Source organism: Haliotis cracherodii, unplaced genomic scaffold (assembly GCF_022045235.1).
Source record: "Haliotis cracherodii isolate W230 unplaced genomic scaffold, xgHalCrac1.p SCAF_3, whole genome shotgun sequence".
Classification (NCBI taxonomy): Eukaryota; Metazoa; Mollusca; class Gastropoda; order Lepetellida; family Haliotidae; genus Haliotis; species Haliotis cracherodii.
Genome location: NW_027266286.1, coordinates 36,421,663 through 36,445,307, shown reverse-complemented (window position 1 = coordinate 36,445,307; position 23,645 = coordinate 36,421,663). Strand labels below are relative to the sequence as shown.

The following is a 23,645-nucleotide window of genomic DNA, read 5'->3' as shown; positions in this document are numbered from 1 at the left end:
ACATGGTGTACAAACTGCAGGAAAGAGGGTCATTCATCCTTGGTGCCGAAATGTCCTAAACGCTTGCTCATCAGCAAACGTATAAATAAAATACCTACTCAGCAATCTGAATCCAAATCTATTCAACCCACTGAGGTAAAAAAAACCAAGCGACTACTGATCACTCTACTGAGCAAACAATCGAATCTGTGAGCACTGAGCAAACAATCGAATCTGTGAGCACTGCTCACAGGCACAAAGCCACTGCAAAACGCAAGGGGAAAAAGACCCAAGCTCCCCAATCAAACCCCATGCCTTCTTATCCTCAAACTGAGGAACACAGCAAACGAATCAGTCAGGCAAAGAAAACACCAGCTCATGGTAAACAAAAGGCTCAGAACACAAACAAAGTTGTAGAGTTCATTGCAACGGCATTGATCCAAATTAAAAGCAGAAAAATGAGTGCCAAAGCCACCTGCATCCTCAAACTGGCTTCCAAAATAATGAAATACAAAGGAACAAAGAAACAGTTCCTAAATAGGGTATGCCCTAAAACTCAATAAGCGCTCATCTATGAATTATCATGGACTTGCTTTTACTACAGTCTCGATTTAGCCATGACGGAGTAATCATCAAGGTTTAAAGCGGACAATATTACATCAATATCACATCACGTAGATCACTGCCCTAGAACAACATAGTTCCTCCTCCTCAACTGGGACACCGAACAAATACCCCAAGTGGGATCGGACAGTAAATACCTCCCAAGCCGGCAGCCGGCGGCCATCTTGGCCAGTGACTGACCCCCCAGGGCCACCCCAAAGGACAAACAAGCTCGATAAGTGCTTTTTCTATCTCCCTCTCCCCTGTATTCTCTCTAAAATTACTTGGTAATTGTTGTATTTATTAACACGTTCCAATACACCCAATTGATAGTACTTATTAGTTCAGTTTAAATACCAATTCATAAACTTCTGTAGGCCATATTTTATTTTCACTATATCTAGTACTGACTTTATTAAATCCTTGTGTTATACTGTTGTATTGCTACCTCCTTGCCTACATAAATCATGTCTTCAACTACCCCTCCACCTATATCCCCCAACACAGACTCCATATTTACAACACCCATTCACTCAGACACCCACTTCCCGGGACTCACACCCACCCACAGCCAAAACCCTGTCCCCTTTGATTTTGGAATAGATTTTCAAGAATTTTCTTTCAATCAACCCCACAGCAGCATCACATCCCCCAGCATCCAACCCCAAATTCCCCCTCCCCCACCCCAAACACAACAAACCAAAAACAAAACAGCCCCCAAACCCCCATCCCCAAAACCCACAAAGCGTCCACACCAATCCCCAGCAGAATCCCTGCTCACGACAAAGAAAACTTGTGCCAAGCAAACACCCCCATCCACCTCAACATCTGAACAGACTCCAGCAACAAACCAAAACAAACTTATACTGCTGGCATTCTCAACCAACACCACACCACTCAGCGACACCTTCTCAAACAATAATTCGCCCTCTGCCTGCAAAAAGCACATATATCATACAAATACATAAACAGATGTGGCAGGGGGTTTAAGATCACCTTTCCCTCACAAGATACACTCAACCAAGCACGCAGACAGACAATGATAGATGGTCTTAACATACCATGGCAAACACCAAAATGGCTCACATCTATACAAGGGGTTATATACATAGACCATAGGGACACACAAGAAGACATACTAGAGTACATCCAAACAGCAAACCAACTCCACACACAACCCCAAATCACAGACTACAAGAGCATCAATAACAGAACATCCATACCAGGCAGAACCACAACACAAACTATTTTTCTTACTTTCAAGAGCACCACACTACCCACACACATAACTTTCGGAGCACTCAGATACAAAATTAATCCAATAAGAAAAAAACCACCACAATGCAACATATGCCATTCCTACAACCATACTACAGCTACTTGCCGACAACCGCCCATGTGCCAGAAATGTGGGTCCCTCAGACATGAAACCCCAGAGTGCACATGGGCGGCCTACTGTATACAGTGTGAAGCCGAAGGTCATACAGCCACACAAAATACTTGCCCACTCAAACAACAACACATCCTCCGGCTCAACAAACACATCAAACAGGAACACTTACCCAAGCCGGCCAGAATACTACAACCATACAATAGCCATCCAGATTATGAAGATCTATCAGACACATCATCCTCCACATCACTACCTGCCCCTATCCCCCCTACCCAGACCCGACCCACCCAGTCCAAACGCAAACAACTCTTCTCCACTCCTGTCCCAACCCACCAGACCCTCCTCCACACAACAAACACCATCCCACCCACCCACGTAGTAAACACTGTCCCACCCCGCACAGATAACCCAACTCAAGCATGCCCCCCCAACAGTTCCCCCACCCACAACACACAACACCCTCCCCAAGGCCACTACCCCCCTGCTACCTACCCCTACCCCCCACCCAACCATCCTACCTCCCCCCCAACCCATATCCCAACCCAACCACACCCCCCTCTCCCCGTCCATCCTACCTCCCCCCCAACCAACCTCCCATCCCATCCAAACCCCCTTTCACACACTCTTCAGATCTGCCATACCAATCCTAGCCACCCAACTACAAATCCAATCCAAAACACACAAAGCCAAAGCACATCTATCTAGAAAACCACTACTCGCCCAGAAAATACAATCACTCAGGTCAACTACACCCAAACCAATCACCCCACAAAAACTACACTCCAACACAAACAAGATCATAGAATTCCTGTCAGCAGTTCTCCTTATCAAAAACCCCACCCCCCAAAAAATCCACAACATAGCCTTGGTGTCTAACCTATATCAAAAACCATATCACCACTTCCAAACGGCCATAAAAGCTCTCAAATAATAAGTTAAATTAATCCCAAACCCTTCTTCCAAATCAGCCCCATAGCACCATGCATTTGGCCTTAACATCCCCACAAATCTACAAAACAGAACATGGTGTTTTTGCAGTGGAACTGTAATGGTCTCAATACTAATGGGCATGAACTTAAGGCCCTCATCGCCCTAAACAAAATTGCCCCATATGTAATAGCAGTACAAGAAACAAAACTGTCTCCCAAAAAAGCCTTCAAATTGCCAGGCTACACTTTCATTCGACAAGATAGAGCCAGACCACCCAATAAGCCAGCCCCCCCCCCCCCCCATGGAGGACTAGGCCTGTTTATCAAAAACACTATTCAGTACAAAGAATTATCTATCCTTACTCCTAATCTAGAAGTCCTGGCAGCTAATATCACCATCAATGACACTAAAATAACTGTAATTAACTGCTACCACACCAAAACCAAAACGTTTAACCCTGAAGATTTAGAAACTCTTTCCAAATTCCTAGGCCCAAATACCCTCATTCTAGGAGACTTTAATGCACATCACCCACTGTGGGGCACTAAAAATTATCAAGATAGATTTGGAAAATACATAATAGAATGGTTAGACACCAAAAATCTCATATGCCTTAACGACAATAGAGCCACAAGATTCCCGACCAGCCATCTACAATCTCCCACTGCAGTGGACCTATCCATCACCCCCCCCCGAATCTTTCAAAAACTCACTTGGGATCCCCACAATGACACCTGGGGTAGTGACCATTTCCCCATAAAAATTTCTATAAATATCCTCCCCGGCAAGCCCCTATCTGACCCCAATCCCACTTCTGATTCCCCTAAACAAACTAAATTCAACTTTACTAAAGCTGACTGGCAGGAGTTCGCCACACTATGCAACCAAATAGACACACACAGCATACATAGTACTGACATCGATACTTTCAACACAAACCTTAGCAATATACTATACAACATATCCATTAAATGCATTCCTACAACTAAAATAAAACCCACACATAATTCAGTACCATGGTGGAGCCCTGAAATTATTCAATCTAGAAAACTTAGGAAAAAAGCTCTCAATAAGGCTAAACATGATAGAACTAAACTCCATTTGGCTCATAAACAAAGAAACCTTACTAAAGAACTAATCATGGCAACAAAAAGAAACCATTGGCAAACTTTTACATCACGCCCAACTTTCCCCTACTTAAAACAGATAAAGAGAAGGCTAATGCCATGGCTGCCCATCTTTCGGCCGTAAGCAGGTCCGCCAACCACTCCAAACACATACAAGACACTATAAACACTCGACCTGCATTTCAAAATAGATCACCACTCTCACACCTTGCCATAAATAAACTCATCAACATCCACGAACTTCAAAACGCTTTAAAAAGCAAAAACACAGCCCCAGCCACTGGATTAGACAATATAAGTTACAAAATTCTCAATCATGTCCCCATCAAAATTCAAAAATTAATACTTCAACTATACAATCAAATTTGGACTTCTGGCCACCTCCCCAAAACATGGAAAAATGCTTTAGTGGTGCCAATTCTAAAACCAGGGAAATCCCCAAATGACCCTGACTCCTATCGCCCTATCTCTCTCACATCTCATCTATGTAAAATAATGGAAACAGTAATAAACAACAGACTAAAGCATAAAATACAAAACAATAGCCTTATAAAAGAGGACCAGAGTGGCTTTACAGCAAACAGACAGACCCTAGATCATATTTTAAATTTGGAACATGATGTTAGGACAGCTTAAGCACAAAAACAATACACTGTGGCCATTTTTATAGATTTTTCTAAAGCATTTGATATGGTTTGGCAACAAGGCCTAATTCAAAAATAATAGATAAAGCAATTGATGGGAGAATTCTAAACTTCATTCATTCTTTCTTAAATAACAGAAACATAACAGTAAAATCAAGCAACACCCTATCAGACCCTCACACTCTTGAAAACGGCACCCCCAGGGAAGTATCCTGTCCCCCACCCTATTTAATCTAATGATTGACGACATATTCCCATCTACCCCAGAAAATACCACCACAGCAAAATTCGCTGATGATATATCATTTTGGTCGTCATCAACATCCATAAAACAAATTGAAAATAGAATCAAACCAACTCTTTCGAAACTAGAAAACTGGGCTTCCCAATGGGGGTTCAAAATTAATGCCAAAAAACCCATCGGCATTGTCTTAAAAAAAAAACATATGCCAAATTTAACACCCATACTTACACTCCTTAAAGAAAATATTAAATTCCAAAAAGAAGCAAAATTCCTAGGAGTCACATTTGACCAACATCTTACATGGGCTCCCCACATCAATAACGTGGTCAACTCCTGCCAAAAAGATATTAATCTAATGAGAGCCATCAGCGGCTCTCACTGGGGAGCTGACAAACAAACACTATTAAACATATACAAAACTCTTATTCAAGCAAAAATAGATTATGCTGCTCCAGTTCTCCACTCTTTAACAGATAAACTGGAAAAAAAGCTCAATTCATTACAATATAAGGCCCTCAAGATAGCCCTGGGGACTAGAAATGGCACCCCCATTAATACACTCTAAATCATGACAGGCATTACATCAATACAACTTAAACAACATCAATCTATACTTAATTACTGGGCTGGGGCACAACAAAACTCCATTTACAACGAAATACTCCATAAATACAAAAACTCAAGACCAGCTACCCTAAAAAAGTTCAAAAACAAGACAAACATAGCACCCTTCATAACCCACCTACAAAATCTCATTAAAACACACAATCTAGAACACATAACTCACTCACCCCCAGACAACTCATACATTCTTGACCCCCCCCCCCCCCCCCTCCTGAAAATATTCAACAAGCATAACAAACTCACAAACATAGAAAAGGGAACAATATCACTTAATTATATCCAAGACAACTGGCCGGAACATACACACATCTATACAGATGCATCATACAACAATAAAAACCAAATAACAGGGCTGGGTATCCATACAACACAGCCCACACAAAGCACAAAGAAATACCAATATGCAAACTACACACATACAAACACAGCAGAGTTATTAGCCATTCTTCAAGCCTACAAACAAGCAGAAACATCAAACCACAACAAAAACATCATCATTTCTGACTCACTAAACTCAATAAAACAAATAGCTGACAAATCTTCCAAATGTAGACCCGATTTAATCAAACAAATAATAAATACCCACAAAAAACTCAAAACAGCCAACAAAACAATAATATTAGTATGGATACCCAGCCATACAGGCATACCAGGAAACCAAATTGCAGACCAAACAGCAAAAATAGCTACAACTGACCAAATATCCACTTTACAATTTCACACAAGCAAAACCGAAACAAAATCATTAATAAAACACAATATAATACAACAAAACTTTAACAATAACATCCAAAAATGTAAGTCCCAATGGATCAAAACACTATTCACTAAACCAACAACAAAAAAGAAAAACTACACAAACTCCATCTTAGCAGACAAAGTCATAAACAGAATACAAAGCAATCAAACCAACTTAAACGTAACACTATATAAGCAAAACAGACATACAAGCCCAAACTGCATCCACTGCAATACTATAGAAGACATAAAACACATATTCACCACCTGCAGCAAATATAAACAACAACAGCTAACATTATACAACTCTCTCCCACCCAAATACAACAACAATATTACTATGCTATTCAAACCCGACAATCCACCAGCCACTTACCTACAAATAGCCACCTTTCTCAAGGACACCAACTTAATAGAAAAAATTTAGACCCTCCCAAACAAACTCAGCTAGTAACATTGTCTAACATTAATAGCAAAACTCTAGATTCAGATCGGGATCGAAATTCTCAGCGCGGGCTGTCTTCTACGACGTCCGCGCCTCAAAATTCTATAGCGGATTGTCCACAATGACGTCCGCGCACTCAACCCGCGGATTGTCTACTCCGACGTCCGCGCTACAAACCCACATATCCATTCATAGTACCTTTATAGCCGTTTAACCAGCCATCCACCCATAGCCGACAACAACAAGCTCTCTACCAATCACGCTGACACACAGCCTTGCCCCCACAGCCATATCCATTACTTTCCCCCCTATAAATTATTTTATGCTTATTATTAGTAGTTATACATCAGCTTAACTGATTACTTCTATCACTCTATCTATCCTAGTTATCATACCTCAAATAAACTTGGCTAACGTAGAACTTTTTTATCCCTCCTCGGCTCTCTATGGCCACTAAAACCTCAACCTCTCTTCTCATTACTTTATCCCCCTTCACTTACAGTTTTTTGGGTTAGACGTTTATACTTATTCCCATTATTTTATATTTTATAAGAACCGTCTGCCCCGAGTGCGAAATAGCCAGAGGCTGAAGAGCTCGTAAAATCTCCAAATATCTCTCTCTTTACTACAGTGGAACGCAAATGGCCTTAAGAGCCACGGCAATGAACTGACTGCACTCGTCAAAAAAAAGGTGATCAAGCCTCATGTCATTCTAATACAGGAGACTAAACTCTGTGAAAAAGCCAAATTCACACTACATGGGTACACCCAATATAGAAAAGACAGAAAAAGACTTATGCCTGGCAACAAGGGAGGAAGACTAATCACCCTTGTCCACAACAGCTGTACCTCCAAAAATATTGAAGCAAACGTAGGAAACCTTGAAACCCAAGTAATCTCCCTAAAACTGGTAAATGGCAACGAATTACGCATAGCTAACATATATCACAGGGTTACCCATGAAAGAGCTAACAAGATTAGCTCAAATAGTAGGCAAAAATGGGATAATCCTTGGTGACTTTAATGCCCACAGCCCTCTTTGGGAAGACAGGAATGATTCATGCAAATACGGCAAAATGGTAGAGAAATGGGTTGAGGACGACAATCTCATAACTCTGAACAACGGCAGTCACACACGTTATGACCAAGTCCACAACACGTGGAGTTCAATTGATCTTACAATTGCCACCAAAAACCTCGCCTCACATTGCCAATGGCAAGTCCATGACGACACTTGGGGAAGCGATCACCTTCCTATACTCACCTACATAGGTAGCCCAACACAATTAGAGGAACAGCCCGATCCTCAGCCCACATGGGACTATGCAAAGGCTGACTGGCCTAAATTCAGGAAGGAATGTATATCATTCAAGTCCTCAGAAATTGCCTCGGATGATCCTGATCTTTTTTGCCAAAATCTCACCTCAGCAATTATTGCCGCAGCTGAAAAATCAATTCCAAAAAAATGCCACAAAACTGGCAAAACGCCGGTACCATGGTGGAAGGGGGAAATAGCAAAAGCTAGGAGAGTGAGAAAGAAAGCCCTAAATAGGTCAAAAAGGGATAAATCAGCCTTTGCCCAAGTCCGAGCAGCCAGGACGAAAGTAAGACAACTCATAGACGATTCTAAAAAAGAGTCATGGCAGACCTTCTGCAAATCCCTTAATGAGAAAACAAATGCTAAAACAGTCTGGAACAAAATACACGCAATCAGGGGTAAGCGTAAACCCACAAAAATTCCCAAGTTAGCCAACGCCTATACAGTCAAAGAAAAGGCCAACATTCTAGCTGAGCACTTCTCATCTGTCAGCAGCAACACAAATTGCAGCGAAGAATTCAAACAGGAAAAAATGCTTATGCCTAAGATCTCAAAACGGCCGCAAAGCAAGCATCTGGTATACAATATACCATTTACTGTGACAGAGTTTGATGATGCGATACAACATAGAAAAGGCACAGCACCTGGTCTTGACACAACCAGCTACGAGATATTGAAAAACCTACCTGATCAAACCAAAGGCTTACTCACTGAGTTGTATAACACGATATGGTCCAAAGGAGAAGTCCCAAAAGCATGGAAACATGCTGCGGTTATCCCGCTGCTAAAGCAAGGGAAAGAAGAAGCCCTATTAAACTCTTATTGACCGATCTCACTCACCTCAAACATGTGCAAAGCCATGGAAGCCATGGTTACAAAAAGGCTCATGCATCATCTTGAAACTGGCAATCACATAAAACCTGACCAAAGTGGCTTCAGGAAGGGACACTCGTGTCTAGATCATATTCTAAGACTGGAAAATGAAATAAAAAAAGCCCAATTAAACAGACAATACCTAGCCGCAGTATTTCTGGATTTCAGCAAAGCCTTCGATATGGTATGGCATGACGGACTCCTCTCAAAACTATCACAAAATGGAGTTGAAGAGAACATGGCAAACTTCATAGACAGCTTCCTGCAAGTCAGGTCGCTATCAGTTAAAATAGGGAACAATCGATCGGATCCTATGGCACTGGACAATGGCACGCCACAAGGCAGCATCATAAGCCCAACCCTGTTTAATATCATGATCAATGATCTTTTTGACCATGTCAACTCTCCTACCCAAACTTCTAAGTTCGCTGATGACGGAGCAATATGGGTAAAGCACAGAGATATCTCACAAATCAGAAAAAAACTCCAGTCTGCCCTGGACGGTGTAGATCAATGGTGCAATAAATGGGGATTCACCCTTTCAAGTGAAAAAACGGTTGGAGTTCTATTCAAACGCCAGGGGAAAGATGCTATGATACCCCGTGTCTCCATAAAAGGCAAACCTATCAAATTCGAAAAATCTGCAATATTTCTTGGAGTTATCCTTGATCAACACCTCACTTGGCGCAAGCATATAGAATATGTGGAAAACAGATGTCAAAAAGACCTGAACGTATTACGGGCAATTTCAGGCACATCTTGGGGCACATCGAGGGACACTCAGCTGGACCTCTACAAAGCTCTTATCAGATCAAAAATTGACTATGGTTGTGAGGCTTTTCACTCAGCATCAAATACTGTCTTGAGGCGCCTAGACAGAATACAATACAAAGCCCTAATGCTGGCCACAGGCGCAGCGACAGGCACCTCACTAGAAGCACTACAAGTAGAAACGGGAGAACTCCCATTGAAACTAAGAAGAGAGCAGGCAATATTATCGTTCTGGGGACGAACATCAAACCCTTTGGTTAAAAAGATATGGCAAGACAAAAACGCTTGAGATGAAGCCCTAGCTCGAAAAAATCCCTCACTAAAGCCATCTGGGATATTAGTACGTGAACTCATTCGAAGTCACAATTGCGATGACATTCAGCCTCCAGAAAGTCACTACAAAGGGTTACACCCTCCCTGGACTTTACAAACTCCCAAAGTTGACACTGCTTTAACATCAGAAGTCACTAAAAGAGAAAACCCAACCCTACTACGATCAGTAGCTATCACTAATATTCAAACTACCTGGGACAGCTGGGCCCATATATACACTGATGGATCCAAGAATCCTATCAACAACAGTGCTGGTTACGGGATCCATATCCACAGCTCCAAACCCCAAGCACATTCAGTTCGCTTGCCTGATGGTCAGTCAGTATTCACGGCTGAATTGGAGGCAATTCATCATGCACTTAAACTCATACCGGAACTCCCGGAAGCAAAGGCAGTCATCCTATCAGACTCGCTAAGTGCACTTCAGGCCATCAGTGGGAGAAACTCAAACTCCAGGCCAAACACAGTCAACAATATTGTATACGAATATACAAAACTATCGGACCAAGGGCAACAGGTGGAGCTGTGTTGGATCCCCTCTCACATAGATTTTCATGGAAATGAAAAAGCAGACTCACTGGCGAAGCTAGCTGTAGACAAAGCGGATATACAGCCTATTCCCTTTAGTAAACTAGAGATAAAAAGCAAAATCAAAGCCTCCATAGCAAAAAGATGGCAAGCCCAATGGGACGCAAGTAAGATCGGCAGATGGCTATACAAAATTCAACCCAAGGTCCAACAAAAGCCAAACACATACTCAAATGAAAGGAAAATTGAAACTGCTATCTCACGCCTCAGACTTGGTCACAAAAAGCACTATGACAAGGTTTGTTCATCTTGCAATCAGGCTGAAACCATTGACCACCTGTTACTAGAATGTCAAGACCATGCCCCAGCCCGGGCTAGGTTAAAACAAGAATTGCAGTTAGATCCGCTATCTGTCATAGATCTCCTAAAGCCAAGAGATGCAATAGGGAAGGCCAAACTAACTCTATTTCTGAGAGATGGACAGCTGCTCGAACGTATATAAACAGAGCAGCCAAGGATAAAAATGAAATCATATCAATATAAGAAAATAGAAATCATATCAATGCAAAAACAGAAATTATGTGAACACCGAACTCACAATAGATATGTGAACCCTTCTCACACACAGGAGTCCCAAAGAGGGACAGGTCAGCCGAAATTGCCTAGGCAGAAGGCGACCTCTTAAACACCTAATGCAACAACAACAACACTCTGTAAATCACTTGCTTGATAACGGTGTTAGAACCTACACCGAAACGTTGCTCTTAATTGTAATAAAGAAGTTGTTCATCCATAAATTCTTATCCTTACTTAGTACTCCAACTTCTAAATGCCTATCAAAGAAGTCAAGGATTACCAGTTGAAACTGGTCGATGGCTGAACATTCCCAGGGAAGACAGCCAGTGTCCACTCTGTGATTCTATCGTTGTGGGAGATGAATTGCATTATTTATTCCGATGTGAAGCTTTTCACCAACGGCGATATGAACTCTTAAATAAGCAATATCTTAAGTTTCCAAACATTTAAGAAAATTATGACCACTAACAGTGTAAGAAATCTAAAAGGCCTATCTAAATTCCCAAACAATGTGTACAATACAATTGGTAAAATGTATTAGTATCCACGTATCCTAATTTTATTATTTTTGTTAAATTGTACATAATAAAAATTGTAGATAATTGTATGTCATGTTATTCTAAGAATAAATGAGTTTTAGTTTGAGTCCGACACCCGAGAAGAAGCCAGAGATTAGTGCCCCTTTTTGAATAGTTTACAATCATGTGTTTTAGGGTTAGCTGTGTTGGCTTAAACATATTTTTATTTCAAAAGAAATGTGGATCGGTAAACAAGCAAAACTTGCTTATGTAATACCTCTCCAGGTAACAACTTCACAACAGCTGGATATATATAAGAGAGTGATGAACATAAACATACAAAATGCACAAATGAAATACACGAAGCCAATACACTGAAGCAAGTGGTGTCTGTGAAATAAGGTAATACAGTTTTCCTTTACTACGTGCATAAAATTAAGCTACTCAAACCTTTTGCTTTTGACAATGATGTAGTGAACTGATTTAAGAAGAGTCATGTTTGTAGAACTGCTTAACTACTGCCATGTAATATCATTTTTAGACCATACCCATGTGTGTAGAAATACACAGTGTTTCTGATATTGTTGTATTTTTTGACAGTTATAGAAAAAGCGAATTGCATCTTCAAGGTGATATCCACAAGTGCAGTCTGGTATGTCTGATACATGTCGTCTAAACTTATCAGCGTTTAAGTCACTGCATCCGAGCCTAAGGCGACAGTGGACAATTTGGCGTGATCTATGAAAATATTTGAAGTCAAAATTATTAATAATTGCATCAGAACGATTAATTAAGGATTTGATTTGATTTGATTTAATGAGCGAGCATTAGTTACTTCATAGGATAGAGGGTTCCGCAGGTTGATCATATCCAGAAGAAATGATTAAGCATAGGTCTGTGTTCTACATTTGATTGTTGGTATGTTGAACCTATTTCTAAGGTTATATTTGCTGTTATCAGAGAATTGAATATACACTTTTCAAATATTTTGGCTAAGCAACTTGTGAGTGCTACAGGTCTATAATTTGAGCATTCATGTTCATTGCTGACATTGACACTGCATCAGCCCGGCAGTGGACTTGACACAGTTATTTGCGCACCGATTATATAACTCCTACAGACAGGGTGGGGTGGTTGTTCAAAGCGAAACGGACGACCCTGTCTGTTATCTAACAAATGCTGTGCGGCGCCTTTGATCTTGCCTCCAACCATACACCTTATAGTAGTAAACGACGATCAGGATGGCCTGGAAATAAACACAATTCTGTCTGCCCAGTGTATCCACAATTAACTAGAATGCTTCATATCCACAAATATATATAGAAAATAGATATTTGCCCACAGCAAATATTCATTTGCTTAATTGCATCAGTGTGGTTTATCAGAACATGTACAATGCTTTCTTATGCTTGGTGAGGCAGACTGAAATTGAACATTAGGATAACGTCAGCAGGGATAAAAGAGGTCATACCAAAGAACTTTATTTACTAGTGGAAAAGTCAGACATTCCGATCAACCACTACAAGGCCCGGCCGGATTTTAAGGTTGACCAGATCAACACCCCAAAGGAACATCTCTACGCCAAACAAGGAGTCCCTTTCGTCATGGTGCACAAGAAGGGGGGAAAGGACATCGAGTACGACATCACAAACTACACAGACTTGTACCACTTCTTCCAAAGTAGTGGCGTACCGACCTCAAACCACTAAGTGGCCAATACCTCCGCCCTCCTTGCCAAGAGTCTCTACCAGAATCTCGACCCCCAGAATGTAAAGCTGACCAAGAGACTACTACAAGGATACCGCCACTAGACTTCTAGCCACACACGCTCGCCAGCTGACGCCGTGCCTTCCCACGGTTGCCCTCCACCCCCCCCCCCCATATTTTGGGGGGGCTTGCACTTCTTTATTTAATCATTACACTTTTTTACCCTAATAGTATCAGTGCTTCCCCGTGTGCGAGATAGGCTTATTTCGGAAAGCGTAAATATATGTAAGTTACGTACATGGGGAGGCTAGATTATTTACAGCTTACAGCAATATAGTACAAATATTATGTTCAATAAAAGAAAACGTTGATAGATCTATAACACACTTTTTGTACTATTAAACAAACTGTGGACTTTTAAGACATTTTCGCTTATTGTAATAACATCTAGCTAACAAATCATGTCTATCTCTGAAATCCACAAGTATAGTTGCTGTCAAACCTAAAAAACATATTCAGGGAGATCAGTTTTGACTTGCCAAGCACCTTAAGGTGAGTTTATTTTTAAACTGTCAAAAGCGATTGTCCCTTCAATACTAGTATATGGCTGGAAGCTGTCTCTCGGACTGTTATGAGTTATGATGTATTTTATGATATTACTGGGGAATGTTCAAATTAGTTACTGTCATTTAATCCAACGTTCTTACTGTCAACTGTCTCAACAGGACCATAGGTTTGGTTATATAACTCCTCCCTGTCTCTATGTCGGTTAATTGGTAACTTATTCATCTATTGTTGCAAACTTGACTGACTTAAACATCAAGCACCTGTATCAGAAATGTAAAACCAGCCATGTTTCATGTAGTCCCAATATCACTGAAAAATGCTGATGTAACGTGACATATAAATTTATTCACAGACAACATATTTTTCGTGAGAATGAAGCACAATTTTATTAAAGTTTTATTAACAATTTCATAAACTATAATAATATTAATATTGAAGTTCATCATCACTTGCCAAGTTAATGAAAATGTCCCCATTTGGGAGATGTCACATATAAACAAGGATTCGAACTAACTTTGATCGTCTTTGACACTGAGGTTTATCCCCACTTTGCCAGCAAACTGCAGAAAATTAACAGTGAGTGAGTGAGCATCGTTTCTATGTTTATACAAGAAAAGATGTCATGCCAAAAACGCTCACAGTAGTTAGTGAGTAAACTCACGACCTGTCATGACCTGGTTGAGTGACTTCCTCCAATCAACGTGAAAGGATTACCCACAGAGCAAGAAAGGATTAAAGTCACCCATAAATCTTGTCCTAACGTAGTACTCCAACTTCTAAATGCCTCTCAAAGAAGGATTAAAATCCTAAAGATATCCTATCTACGTGGTATAGGTACTCACAACCTCTAATAATAAACTTTTACGTTTGGTATCCCCAGCGGTTACATCCCATTAGTGAGACATCCCATTAGTGAGACACCCATTGTAAGACAGTGGAGTAGGTGGGATTAATTAGCTAACACAGCCAGTCTACCCACTTAACAATGGTCACAGCCCATGATTAGCGGATTAATTAATAAGAGTAGGCCAGTAATTCTGTTTGAATATTCTCAGGAAATAACTTAGTTAGGAGCTTACTAAAAAAGTTGAGATGCATGTTTTGATAAAACTTACTTATTACACATATAAATGCCCCCTAGTCTGTGAGAAAGAAAGCCCTAAATAGGTCAAAAAGGGATAAATCAGCCTTTGCCCAAGTCCGAGCAGCCAGGACGAAAGTAAGACAACTCATAGACGATTCTAAAAAAGAGTCATGGCAGACCTTCTGCAAATCCCTTAATGAGAAAACAAATGCTAAAACAGTCTGGAGCAAAATACACGCAATCAGGGGTAAGCGGAAACCTACAAAAATTCCCAAGTTAGCCAACGCCCATACAGTCAAAGAAAAGGCCAACATTCTAGCTGAGCACTTCTCATCTGTCAGCAGCAACACAAATTGCAGCGAAGAATTCAAACAGGAAAAAATGCTTATGCCTAAGATCTCAAAACGGCCGCAAAGCAAGCATCTGGTATACAATATACCATTTACTGTGACAGAGTTTGATGATGCGATACAACATAGAAAAGGCACAGCGCCTGGTCTTGACACAACCAGTTACGAGATATTGAAAAACCTACCTGATCAAACCAAAGGCTTACTCACTGAGTTGTATAACACGATATGGTCCAAAGGAGAAGTCCCAAAAGCATGGAAACATGCTGCGGTTATCCCGCTGCTCAAGCAAGGGAAAGAAGAAGCCCTACCAAACTCTTATCGACCGATCTCACTCACCTCAAACATGTGCAAAGCCATGGAAGCCATGGTTACACAAAGGCTCATGCATCATCTTGAAACTGGCAATCACATAAAACCTGACCAAAGTGGCTTCAGGAAGGGACACTCGTGTCTAGATCATATTCTAAGACTGGAAAATGAAATGAAAAAAGCCCAATTAAACAGACAATACTTAGCCGCAGTATTTCTGGACTTCAGCAAAGCCTTCGATATGGTATGGCATGACGGACTCCTCTCAAAACTATCACAAAATGGAGTTGAAGAGAACATGGCAAACTTCATAGACAGCTTCCTGCAAGACAGGTCGCTATCAGTTAAACTAGGGAACAATCGATCGGATCCTATGGCACTGGACAATGGCACGCCACAAGGCAGCATCATAAGCCCAACCCTGTTTAATATCATGATCAATGATCTTTTTGACCATGTCAACTCTCCTACCCAAACTTCTAAGTTCGCTGATGACGGAGCAATATGGGTAAAGCACAGAGATATCTCACAAATCAGAAAAAAACTCCAGTCAGCCCTGGACGGAGTAGATCAATGGTGCAATAAATGGGGATTCACCCTTTCAAGTGAAAAAACGGTTGGAGTTCTATTCAAACGCCGGGGGAAAGATGCTATGATACCCCGTGTCTCCATAAAAGGCAAACCTATCAAATTCGAAAAATCTGCAATATTTCTTGGAGTTATCCTTGATCAACACCTCACTTGGCGCAAGCATATAGAATATGTGGAAAACAGATGTCAAAAAGACCTGAACGTATTACGGGCAATCTCAGGCACATCTTGGGGCACATCGAGGGACACTCGGCTGGACCTCTACAAAGCTCTTATCAGATCAAAAATTGACTATGGTTGTGAGGCTTTTCCCTCAGCATCAAATACTGTCTTGAGGCGCCTAGACAGAATACAATACAAAGCCCTAATGCTGGCCACAGGCGCAGCGACAGGCACCTCACTAGAAGCACTACAAGTAGAAACGGGAGAACTCCCATTGAAACTAAGAAGAGAGCAGGCAATATTATCGTTCTGGGGACGAACATCAAACCCTTTGGTTAAAAAGATATGGCAAGACAAAAACGCTCGAGATGAAGCCCTAGCTCGAAAAAATCCCTCACTAAAGCCATCTGGGATATTAGTACGTGAACTCATTCGAAGTCACAATTGCGATGACATTCAGCCTCCAGAAAGTCACTACAAAGGGTTACACCCTCCCTGGACTTTACAAACTCCCAAAGTTGACACTGCTTTAACATCAGAAGTCACTAAAAGAGAAAACCCAACCCTACTACGATCAGTAGCTATCACTAAAATTCAAACTACCTGGGACAGCTGGGCCCATATATACACTGATGGATCCAAGAATCCTATCAACAACAGTGCTGGTTACGGGATCCATATCCACAGCTCCAAACCCCAAGCACATTCAGTTCGCTTGCCTGATGGTCAGTCAGTATTCACGGCTGAATTGGAGGCAATTCATCATGCACTCAAACTCATACCGGAACTCCCGGAAGCAAAGGCAGTCGTCCTATCAGACTCGCTAAGTGCACTTCAGGCCATCAGTGGGAGAAACTCAAACTCCAGGCCAAACACAGTCAACAATATTGTATACGAATATACAAAACTATCGGACCAAGGGCAACAGGTGGAGCTGTGTTGGATCCCCTCTCACATAGATATTCATGGAAATGAAAAAGCAGACTCACTGGCGAAGCTAGCTGTAGACAAAGCGGATATACAGCCTATTCCCTTTAGTAAACTAGAGATAAAAAGCAAAATCAAAGCCTCCATAGCAAAAAGATGGCAAGCCCAATGGGACGCAAGTAAGATCGGCAGATGGCTATACAAAATTCAACCCAAGGTCCAACAAAAGCCAAACTCATACTCAAATGAAAGGAAAATTGAAACTGCTATCTCACGCCTCAGACTTGGTCACAAAAAGCACTATGACAAGGTTTGTTCATCTTGCAATCAGGCTGAAACCATTGACCACCTGTTACTAGAATGTCAAGACCATGCCCCAGCCTGGGCTAGGTTAAAACAAGAATTGCAGTTAGATCCGCTATCTGTCATAGATCTCCTAAAGCCAAGAGATGCAATAGGGAAGGCCAAACTAACTCTATTTCTGAGAGATGGACAGCTGCTCGAACGTATATAAACAGAGCAGCCAAGGATAAAAATGAAATCATATCAATTTAAGAAAATAGAAATTATATCAATGCAAAAACAGAAATTATGTGAACACCAAAATCACAATAGATATGTGAACCCTTCTCACACACAGGAGTCCCAAAGAGGGACAGGTCAGCCGAAATTGCCTAGGCAGAAGGCGACCTCTTAAACACCTAATGCAACAACAACAACAACGAACATTTCATGCACAATCATGGCAGGTTTGCAGCAGGTTGAGTTCATTACCAGTCAAAGAGGTACTCTCCAGGTCCTCTTTCAGGGATATCTCCACTACAAGAACAAAGTAAGACAAACTGGTACTCATTGACGATGTGCCGTTAAGACCTGCATTGGCAAATGTACAACAGTTGGAAATTTTGTTAGAAATTTCACTGTACACAACCACCCACCAGAAGACACCAGCAGAATCAAGTTCCTTGGCAGCTTAAGAAAGAGAGCAAGAGAAGAACCAACCACTCCTATGCCAGCCCTCTACAACGACGAGGTGTTGAGACATGATCCGGAGGCTGCAGCTATATTTCCCTCCTTCAGCTCAGTCGGCAGCGCCATGTACAGACACCGCAGTCACACCATCCCGAAACTCCCTAAAACCAGAGCTGAAGTCGACATTGCAGCACCCTGGAGAGAGACCCATGATGGTGAGCGGTTTCTGCTTTTCGCCGACGGTGAAGAAGACAAGATGCTGGTATTTGCAACTGATGATCAGCTTAGAGTCCTCCAGTCAGCTTCCATTGTCTACATGGATGGTACTTTCTCCACCTGCCCAGATCTTTGGAATCAGCTTTACATACTGCATGCACAGAAAGGAAGCATTACCTATCCCCTAGTCTACGCATTGATGCCTGATCGTCGGACTACAACTTACCAAAGCCTCTTTGCTCTGTTGAAGGTCCACATCCAACAACTACTGAACCAACCATTCAACCCAGAGACATTCCAGGTGGACTTTAACTGGATTTTAATGGATTTTAAGGGATGGATGAATTAAAATGTTGAATTAAATAAAGTAAAAGAGGGTATGAAACATCTTGAGTCATTTCTTTTGTCTATAATAAGACAAGTCCATTTTCATGATGGGTTAAATACCTGATTAACATGTGCAACCAGGTATGACCTTGTTGTTTTAAGGTGTCTCACAACTGGGCTGTCTTACTAATGGGAGGAGACCTCCCCAGCAATACTCACTATGGTCATTGGGCAAATGTAAAAATCACAAACCCTAACGAGATTCTGTCTACATCTTCACACCCGGTGATTGTGAAGATCTCAAATTCTATCAACAGTCAGACAGCATGGCTGTTCATATTCATTTACAACATCCTCTTATAATTAGTATAAAAGTGTCCAATACAAAACCTTCTTTTATTTATTCTTTCAAAATACAAAACAGAAAGTGGGGTGTGGGGAAATGGGACATATTCCTTAATGGCAAACATTTACCAACCCGCCACAATCGTGTCAACACGGGGTTCCCCTAGCAATTAACTAATCTAAATTCACTACTGTTCTACTGTCGGCTAGCCACAATGGCTAGACTGGACCCTAGTGGAATGGTTCATGCCATAAAAGTCTAGCAACCGAACAATAATTAAGACTGGCCGACCTTGTATTTACGGTCTGGTGAACACAGCTCAATGGCCGCTCATTAACTCAAATTTCACATCTCACTGTTTTGTTTTATCTCACTATTCATTTGATAAATTTGTCAACTTCAACTGGAACCCGGCCCCGTGTTACACGCGTGGCTTTACAAGAATTAATATTTGTACCCACATCCGCCGGCGTTGGTAAATATCTAAGAGGTTGGAAGATGGATATTAATTCCAACATGGATGTTAACGATATTAAGCCCATCATATGGAGTAAAATTAACGAAGAGTTAGATGATTTACATAGTATAAAATACCAGCTGACGATTAAAATGTCATTGAGTAAAAGTAGCGCAGACGATAGCACCGAATATACAAAACCATATTTCCCTAGCAATCAAGAAGTTATAACCGAATCCGATACTATAAACGCATCATTAGATACATCAATTCAGAAAATGCAGGAAACTTTAGAACGCTGGACTAATAGAGATTTGGGTTGGGGTGTGGATAAAATCGATAGTTTACATTTAGATATAGCAAATTATATGCCTTTCAAAGGTGGATCTTATATAGATGGAAGAAAAAAGCCATATTTAACGTAAAAAATAAATCAGATGACTGTTTAAGAATGATGATAAGATATGCATTGTTCCCCGTAGATTCTAAAACTGCAAATAGACCTTCTAGCTATCCCCAAAACGATGGACTCAACTTCGATGGTATAGACGAACCTACACCAATATCACTAATTGATAAGGTGGAAAAGCAAAATAATTTAGCTAGAAATGTTTTCGGACATTCTAAAGGAATTGTTGTACAAAGGATAAGCTTTGTTCCGGAACATATTCCCAGAATCAATTCATTTTTGATACAAAAAGATGGTAAATATCATTATACGTGGATAAAGAGTTTAAACAGGCTATTATACGATCAAACAAAACATAAGGAAAAGAAATATTTCTGCGAAAGGTGCCTTCATGGGTACAGCAGACAAGATCTATTAAAAGCCCATAAAGAAGACTGCAGAGGTGTTGGACAGACCGCTATCAGGATCAATATGCCTTAAGAGGGAAAAAATATATTAAAATTTGAACATTATTGTAATCAAATGCCAGTACCGTACGTAATTTACGCCGACTTCGAAGCGCTTATCAAACCCATAGAAAATACCAACCAAGATAATAATCAAGATAGTAGTTTTACGTACAAAACTCAAGAACATATTCCTTGTGGGTTTGGATATATAGTTGTAAGGTATGATGGGAAAACAAACCTGCCCGTGATTTACAGAGGTCCCGATGCAGCGGGAAAGTTCCTAGAATATCTACAAAATGAAGAGAGAATAATCAGGGAAAAATTATCGTGTAAGAAACCCATGTGTATGACAAGGGATGATTGGAGGGCCCATAAGAAGTCAACGAGTTGTCACGTTTGTAATAAACCCCTGAATGGGGATTCCGTAAGAGATCATTGTCACGTCACGGGTAATTATTGGGGAGTTGGGCATAACGAGTGTAACTTGAAACTAAAAATGAGTTCTCAAACAATACCCATCCCCGTTGTGTTTCACAACCTTAGGGGATACGATTCACATCTCATCATGCAAGCTATCTCAAAGACCGACGGCAGTTTAACGTGCATTCCTAACAATATGGAAAAATACATATCGTTCTCGTTGACTAAACCTATACATTATAGGGACAAGGATGGGAAATCTAGAATAAAGCAAAGTAATGGGCTTAGATTCATAGACTCCTTACAGTTTCTGTTATCTTCCCTGGACAATTTAGCTAATGTGAACAATCCGATAACAAATCAATATACCGATAAGATAACTCGTCATTTGTTGTTGAGAAAAGGTGTATATCCTTACGAATATATGGATGATTGGTCTAGATTCGAAGAAACTGAATTACCACCCCTCGAATGATTCTATAGTAACTTAACAGAATCTAAAATAACAGATACCGATTATGAACACGCTCTGACAGTCTGGGATAAATTAGGTTGTAAGAATTTAGGTGATTATCACGATCTGTACTTGAAAACCGATGTACTGTTACTCACCGATATATTCGAGATAGTTAGAAAGACATGTTTAAAACAATACGGCTTGGACCCGGCATGGTACTATTCCAGTCCCAAACTATCGTGGGATGAATTGTTGAAGAAGACCGGCGTAGAACTAAAACTACTCACAGATTACGATATGCACTTGTTTATTGAGAAAGGATTAAGAGGTGGTATATCGATGGCAGCGAAAAGGTATTCTAAGGCTAATAATAAGTTAGTGGAAGGATACGATCCCAGTAAACCCGACACGCACATATTATATCTCGACGCCAACAATTTGTACAGATGGGCTATGAGTCAACCTTTACCCACGGGTGGTTTTGAATGGGTCCATAATATCGAAGTGAATAATATCCATAATAATGATGAGAATAAAGGGTACATACTAGAAGTTGACTTGGAATATCCAAGTTCGTTACATAAAGATCATAACAGTTATCCGCTAACTCCTGAAAGATTAATGGTTAATAAAGATTGGATGTCGGAATATCAACGCTCCTTGATGGGTAATAGTAGGTTAGCTAACGTAGAAAAACTCGTACGAAATTTGATGGATAAGACAAAATATATAGTTCACTACAGAAATCTCCAGTTATATCTATCGTTAGGTATGAAACTTAAGAAAATACACAGAGTTCTAAAGTTTGATCAAAGCCCTTGGATGGAGCCCTATATAAGGCTGAACACAGATTTAAGAAAGATAGCTACCAGCGATTTCGAAAAGAATCTATATAAGCTCATGAATAACTCGGTATTTGGTAAAACTATGGAGAATCTAAGGAAGCGTGTTGATGTTAAATTAGTCAGATCTAATGAGGAAGAAAAGACTCAGGAAACTTATAGCCAGTCCGGCTTTTAACAGAAGCAAGATATTCGATAACGACTTAGCCGCGTTGCATATGCAGAAGAGTAATATAAAATTCAACAGACCGGTGTACGTCGGTATGAGTATTCTTGACTTGTCAAAACACTTAATGTATGACTTTTATTACAAAGAACTTAAGAAGCAATACGGTGATAGATGCGAGGTGTTATATACCGACACAGATTCTTTGTTGATGGAAATACAAACCGAGGATGTGTATAAAGATATGGCAGAAAAAATAGATATGTACGACACGAGCGATTACCCTAAAGATAATCCACTGCACAGCGTAGTAAATAAAAAGGTGTTAGGTAAGATGAAGGATGAATGTGCTGGGATTCCTATAGCGGATTTTGTCGGATTAAGACCTAAAATGTATTCTATAAAAAAGTCTGATAATGGAGAGATAAGGAAAGCCAAGGGTGTTAAGAAGTATGTTGTAAAAAAGCATATCAAACACGAACAGTATAAAGAATCATTATTCAACGGTAGAACGTTCAAACACGAGATGAACTCTTTAAGGAGTTACAATCATAGGATATATGGATTAAGAATGAACAAGACATCATTATCCCCCTTAGATACAAAGAGATGGATTGATAATGATGGTGTAACTACCTATGCTTATGGTTATGGTGGTAATACCGTACTGTCCGGAACTATGAACAACTCTTCTCGTACAAATGCCCTACCCGGTCCATCTTGAAGATAATAAAGAATAGGCTCTCCTTCTTTCGTAACCAATCGACTAATGTTATATGTCTAAAGGGACCATATGGGATCGGTTGCGTGACGTAGGCCTCCCTCGAGTTCACCGGGCTGGTATAAATATCTTACCCTTTCTCTATCCGGAAGTTTTCGTTCTTTGCCTCTCCTCGGTGCTGAAGATTCGGAAGTCACGGATTTCATTTTAATTGCATTGGATGGTTTCTTCCCGATTAATCTCGTTACTTCATTATTCAGCGCTGATACAACAGCTGATAATCGTGTCGCCCATTCGGTTGATCTCAATCGTTCCGATTTCATTTCAATCCCATACTGATAGCCAATCTTTCGACGATAGCTTGACTGCGGTGGGCCTCTCTTTCACCACGGACGATTTCGACATTGTGCTTTGTTAACGGTTTAGTTATCGATCCCATAAACTCGCGAACGGGATCTTCTTGAAATAGCTTAGGCCATTTTAGTGGTCCGCGTTTATATATGCGACTCAGTGCATTAG

The 23,645-nt window shown here is 40.7% G+C and overlaps 1 protein-coding gene across 1 annotated transcript in view; it reads left to right on the top strand.

The window, feature by feature from the left end:
- Positions 1-23,645, top strand: part of LOC139474145 (EF-hand calcium-binding domain-containing protein 6-like) — a 538,680-nt gene that overhangs the window by 451,779 nt on the left and 63,256 nt on the right. The gene's annotated exons all lie outside the window — the stretch shown is intronic.